At 43.2% G+C, this 6,900-nt stretch overlaps 1 pseudogene; it reads left to right on the plus strand.

The window, feature by feature from the left end:
• Nucleotides 1-504: 504 nt before the first annotated feature.
• On the plus strand, nucleotides 505-6,661 carry LOC132508063 (histone-lysine N-methyltransferase SETD2-like; annotated as a pseudogene).
• The last annotated feature ends 239 nt before the right edge of the window (nucleotides 6,662-6,900 follow it).

A 6,900-nucleotide genomic window follows, 5' to 3' on the forward strand; every position in this document is an offset into this window, starting at 1 on the left:
AGGACAAAAAAAATTAAACACAGAATTCTGTTCGGGCCTTCTCCCTCCCTAATGTCCAGTGTGCATCTGCATTACACATTAAGCAGAGCTCCTCAAATCTTCACAATCTAAAACAGAGAGAGATGATAAATATTTTAGCTACTCAAAACTTGAAAGAGATACTTGTTATATATCTTCTCGCTGTAGACCAGAGAGAGAGCGAAGGTAGAGCAGGTTTCGTTTTAGATCTGACAGAGGTTCTAGAACTACTTCACCCTATTCTCGGTCAGAACGATCCCATTATGACGACTCTCATTATGATGGTTGTTACCATAGGAGTTCCCCTTATCGAGAGAGGGCACGCTAGTCTCTGCCATATACAGATAACAGGTCAAGACAAAGTTCTGACTCGGATGGTTAGTATAAGAAGACATACTCAAGGCGCACCTTGTCTCCTCCTTGCTCTTACAGAGACATAAGACGCCATCCTCCTATTCTAAATCTGATGGAGACTGTCAAACTGAGTCCTCTTACTTAGAGATGGAAAAAAGAGGAAAGGATTCTTCAAAATTAGAAGGAGAATCCAAAAGGACTTCAGAAAATGAAGCAATGAAAATATGTTATTCTCCCACTAATGAACAGGGATTCCGACGCGGGTCATCATATTCCAAGCACAGTAAGAGTGCTTCCCATTATAAGTCTGCCCTTCAAAACCTGCAACCAAGTCTGATAAATTTAAAAATTCTTTATGTTGTACAGAATTGAATGAGGAAATCAAACAGTCTCATTCTTTTAGTTTACAGACTCCTTGTTCAAAAGGTAGTGAATTAAGAGTGATTAGTAAAGTTCCTGAAAGAGAGAAGATTGGGTCGCCATCTCCATCAAATCGATTAAATGATTCACCTACTTTTAAAAAGCTAGATGAATCACCTGTTTTTAAGTCTGAATTTATAGGACATGATAGCTATGACAGTATTAAGGAATTAGACTCTTTATGTAAAGTGAAGAATGATCAATTAAGAAGTTATTGTCCCACCGAATTTAATATAAACGGATCTCCTGGGGCAGAATCTGATTTGGCAACATTTTGCACTTCTAAATGTGACACTGTTTTGATGTCTTCTGATGATAGTGTGAATGGATCAGAGGTATCCCCTTTGGTCAAAACGTGCATGCTTTCATCAAATGGATTTCAAAACATTAATAGATGTAAAGAAAAAAACTTGGATGATACTTGCATGCAGCATAGTAAGTCAGAAAGCCCATTTAGAGAAACAGAACCTCCAGTGTCACCACACCAGGATCACCTCATATCTTTGCCAGTTATGACTATAGATTATTCCAAAACAATAGTTAAAGAACCAGTTGATGTGAGAGTTTCTTGATGTAAAAGCAAAGATTCAGATATATACTGTACTTCAAATGACAACTGCCCTTCTTTGTGTCATTCGGAGCTGAAAATACTGAGCCGTTAGTAACGAAGATTTCTTCAAATAGCTTTATGAATGTGCATTTGAAATCAAAAACAGTTATATGTGATAATGGAAGTCTGACAGATCAGCACTCAAAATTTGCATGTGGAGAATATATGCAGAGTGTTGGTAGTACTAGTTCAGCTTCTGTTAATCATTTTGATGATTTATTTCCACCTACAGGGAGCTCATGTATTGCTTCATCTCTTCAGAGTCTTACACGAGGGACAAACGTAGACAGTTTAACTCTCTTGCAATGTGGAGAGAATACATCTCCAGTTTTGAATGCTGTGCTGAAGAGTAAAAGCTCAGAGTTATTTAAAGCATGCAGAGAAAGAAATAATACAAGTAGCTAGTGGTCTTCCTCATTCAGGAAGAGGATTTGCTTCCTGGGAAAACAGGCATAATAATGGACTATCTGGGAAATGTGTGCAAGAGACTCAAGAAAAAGGGAACTCCATACTGCCTGATAGAAGAGGAAGACCAGAAATCTCTTTAGATGAAGAAGGTGGAAGAGGACATGCACGTACTTCTGATGACTCAGAAGTTGTATTTTCTTCTTGAGATTTGAATTTAATCATGGAGGACAGTGATGGTGTAACATATACCTTAAAATGTGACAGTAGTGGTCATGCCTCAGAGGTTGTATCCACTGTCCATGAAGATTATTCTGGTTCTTCCAAAAGTTCAAGTGATGAAAGTGATTCGGAAGATACAGATTTTGATGATAGCAGTATCCCAAGAAACTGTCTTCAGTCTGTTGTGGTTGTGCCAAAGAATTCTACTTTCCCATGGAAGAAACAAGTCCTTGTTCTTCTCGGAGCAGTCAAAGTTACAGACACTATTCTGACTACTGGGAAGATGAGCGATTGGAGCCAAGGAGGCATTCATATGAGGAAAAATTTGAGAGTATAGCAAGTAAAGCCTGTCCTCAAACTGAGAAGTTCTTCTTTCATGAAGCAACAGAGAAGAATTCAGAAATCTCTTTTACACAGCCCAGCCAAAAACAGATAGATAATCACCTGTCTGAAATTGCTCATCCTCAGAGTGATGGGGTTGATATTACAGTCATACAGACATAAAATATGATCCTCTAGGTCATCCAAACTCTGAGGAAGCAGTGAAAGCCAAAATAACTTCTAGGCAGAAAGAAGAGCTGCCAGTTTATTCTTCTGATGATTTTGAAGATGTCTCAAGTAAGTCTTGGCAACAGACCACTTTCCCTAACAGGCCAGATAGTAGACTGGGAAAAACAGAGTCAAATTTTTCTTCTTGTGAGATCTCCCAAGTGGATGGTTTCCGTTCATCATCAGAAGAGCTCAGAAATCTAGGGTGGGACTTCTCTCAACAAGAAAAGCCTACTATCACATACCAGCAACCTGATAGCAGCTATGGAGCCTGTGGTGGACACAAGTATCAGCAAAGTGCAGAACAGTATAGTGGGACAGGTAATTACTGGCAAGGCAATGGCTACTGGGATCCAAGATCAGCAGGTAGACCACCTGGAACTGGGGTTGTGTATGACCGAATTCAAGGGCAGGTACCAGATTCCTTAACAGATGACCGTGAAGAGGAGGAGAATTGGGATCAACGTGGAGGATCTCACTTTTCAGGCCAGCCCAATATTTTTTTTCTGTCCCTTCAGAAGGACAAGGGGTCAGTGTAAGCACCTGAAATAAGCAACAATTCCATTAAGGACTCTTTAGCTGTGAATGAGGAGAAAGATCTTTTGAAAACTTAGAAAAAAATGATATGAAAGATAGAGGGCCTCTTAAAAAAAGGAGACAGGAATTGGGGAGTGATTCTGAAAGTGATGGTGAGCTTCAAGACAGAAAGAAAGTTAGAGTGGAGGTAGAGCAGGGAGAGACAGCAGTGCCTCTAAGCTCAGCATTGGTTGGGCCTTTGTGTGTCATGAAGGACTTCAGGGACCCAGAGTGGTGGAAGGAGTGTGCCAAACAAGGGAAGATGCCTTCTTACTTTGATCTGATTGAATAAAATGTTTATTTAACAGAAAGAAAGAAGACTAAATCCCATCGGGATATTAAGCGAATGCAGTGTGAGTGTACACCTCTTTCTAAAGATGAAAGAGCTCAAGGTGAAATAGCATGTGGGAAAGATTGTCTTATTCATCTTCTCATGATTGAATGTTCTTCTCGTTGTCCAAATGGGGATTATTGTTCCAATAGACGGTTTCAAAGAAAACAGCATGCAGATGTGGAAGTCATACTCACAGAAAAGAAAGGCTGGGGCTTGAGACCTGCTAAAGACCTTCCTTCGAACACCTTTGTCCTGGAATATTGTGAAGAGGTACTTGATCATAAAGAGTTTAAAGCCCGGGTAAAGGAGTATGCACGAAACAAAAACATCCACTACTATTTCATGGCCCTGAAGAATGATGAGATAATAGATGCCCCTCAAAAAGGAAATTGCTCCCGTTTATGAATCACAGCTATGAACCAAACTGTGAGACTCGAAAATGGACTGTGAACGGACAACTGAGAGTTGGGATTTTTACCACCAAACTGGTTCCTTCAGGCTCAGAGTTAACATTTGACTATCAGTTCAGGAAGGAAGCACAGAGATGTTTCTGTGGGTTGGCTAATTGCCGGGGTTACCTGTGAGGAGAGAACAGAGTCAACATCAGAGCAGCAGGAGGGAAAATGAAGAAAGAACGATCTCGGAAGAAGGATTTGGTGGATGGAGAGCTAGAAGCTCTGATGGAGAATGGTGAGGGTCTCTCTGATAAAAACCAGGTGCTCAGCTTATCCTGGCTAATGGTTAGAATTGAAACTTTGGAACAGAAACTTACCTGTCTCAAGCTCATACAGAACACACATTCACAGTCTTGCCTGAAGTCCTTTCTGGAACGTCATGGGCTGCCTTTGTTGTGGATCTGGATGGAAGAACTATGTGATGGCCGGGAAAGTAACCAGAAGTTTCAGGAAGAGATTATAAAGACTTTGGAACATTTACCCATTCCTACTAAAAATATGTTGGAGGAAAGCAAAGTACTTCCTATTACTCAATGTTGGTCTCAAACCAAGACTGCTGTCCCTCAGCTGAGAGAAGGAGATGGGTATTCTACCGAGAATACATCACGTGCTCACACACGTTCTCTAAGCTGAGCATAGAAGCTGACACAGACACCCCCAAGAAGCTAATGTTTTGCAGACTTAAAATTATAAGTGAAAATGGCATGGACAGTGCGATCTCTGATGCTATCAGTGAGCTAGAAGGCAAGGATGGCAAAGAGGACCTTGACCAGTTAGAAAACGTCCCTATAGAAGAAGAGGAAAAACAGCTACTCACACAACAGCTGCCTGAATCAAAGTTGATAGTGAAATTGCTGTGGAGGCCATTAAGCTACCCACATCTGAACCAGAGGCTGACACTGAAATAGAGCCTAAAGAGAGCAATGGCACAAAACTAGCCGAACCTATTGCTGAGGAAACACCATCCCAAGATGAAGAGGAGGGTATACCTGATGTGGAGAGTGAGAAGAGCCAGGAACAGCCACATAAAACAGTAGATATAAGTGATTTGGCCACCAAGCTCCTGGACAGTTGAAAAGACCTAAAGGAGGTATATCGAATTCCAAAGAAAAGGCAAACTGAAAAGGAGAGCACAATAACCGAACAAGGAAGGGATGCTGTTGGCTTCAGAGATCAAAGTTGCCCCCCAAACTCCTAACAGGTCAAGAAAGAGAGACCCAGACAAACAAACTCAAAATAAAGAGAAAAGGAAATGAAGGGGCTCCCTCTCACCACCTTCTTCTGCCTATGAGCAGGGAAAAAAAAGGCCAGTGGCAGATATGATACACCAACTTCTAAAAAGAAAGTACGAATTCAAGATCGCAATCAACTTTCTACAGAGGAGCTTCGAAAGTTGTTTGAGCAGGAGGTAGTTCAGCGGGAGGCTCAAAAACAACAGCAGCAGATGCAGAACCTGGGAATGACGTCTCCACTGCCCTATGACTCTCTTGGCTACCATGCCCCTCATCACCACTTTGCTGGCTACCCACCAGGTTACTCCATGCAGGCCTATGTGGATCCCAGCAATCCTAATGCTGGTAAGGTGCTCCTCCCCACACCCAGCATGGATCCTGTGTGTTCTCCTTCTCCTTAAGATTATTCTCAGCCCTTGGTGGGACATTCTACAGAACCCCTTGCTGCCCCTCCACCTGTGCCAGTGGTGCCACATGTGGCAGCCCCTGTGGAAGTTTCCAGTTCACAGTATGTGGCCCAAAGTGATGGTGTGGTACACCAAGACCCCAGTGTCACCATCCTGCCAGTGCCAGCCCCAGGCCCAGTCCAGGGACAGAATTATGGTGTTTGGGATTCAAACCAACAGTCCATGAGTGTACAGCAGCAGTACTCTCCTGCACAGTCTCAAGCAACCATATATTATCAAGGACAGGCTTGTCCAACTGTCTATGGTGTGATGTCACCCTATTCACAGACAACTCCACCAATTGTACAGAGTTATGCCCAGCCAAGTCTTCAGTACATCCAGGGACAACAGATTTTCACAGCTCACCCACGAGGAGTGGTGGTACAGCCAGCCACAGCCGTGACTACAATAGTTGCACCAGGGTAGCCTCAGCCCTTACAGCCACCTGAAATGGTTGTGACAAATAACCTCTTGGATTTACCACCCACATCTCCTCCCAAACCAAAAACCATTGTCTTACCTCCCAACTGGAAGACAGCCCGAGACCCAGAAGGGAAGATTTACTACTACCATGTGATCACAAGGCAGACTCAGTGGGATCCTCCTCCTTGGGAAAGCCCAGGAGATGATGCCAGCCTTGAGCATGAAGCTGAGATGGACCTGGGAACCCCAACATATGATGAAAATCCCATGAAGATCTCAAAGAAGCCTAAGACAGCAGAAGCAGATGCCCCCAGTGAGCTGGCTAAGAAAAGCAAAGAAGTATTCAGAAAAGAGATATCCCAGTTCATCGTCCAGTGCCTGAACCCTTACTGGAAACCTGACTGCAAAGTGGGAAGAATTACCACAACTGAAGATTTCAAACACCTAGCTTGCAAGCTACTCACGGCGTTATGAATAAGGCGCTGAAGTACTGTAAGAACCCCGAGGACATGGAGTGCAATGAGAATGTGAGACACAAAACCAAGGAGTACATTAAGAAGTACATGCAGAAGTTTGGGGTTGTTTACATACCCAAACGGGACACTGAATTAGAGTGACCTTCAGGGCCAGGGTGGGAGGATGGGCAAGCTGGTAGGAGAGACTCTGAGGAGAAGAAATCCCGTGGGCCCTCTCTCCCCACCCCACTGTCAGGGCTGTGCTACTGATGACACATCACCCTGGGGAATTCAAACCTGCAGAATGAGCTTACAAAAATGAGCTCCATCTACAACAAGCGGTCCCTGGTTGTGAGCTGTTGGTAGAGGCCATCTGATGCAAGGGTTTAGGCCCTTGAGAC

Source organism: Lagenorhynchus albirostris, chromosome 17, assembly GCF_949774975.1.
Source record: "Lagenorhynchus albirostris chromosome 17, mLagAlb1.1, whole genome shotgun sequence".
In the NCBI taxonomy this organism is placed as follows: Eukaryota; Metazoa; Chordata; class Mammalia; order Artiodactyla; family Delphinidae; genus Lagenorhynchus; species Lagenorhynchus albirostris.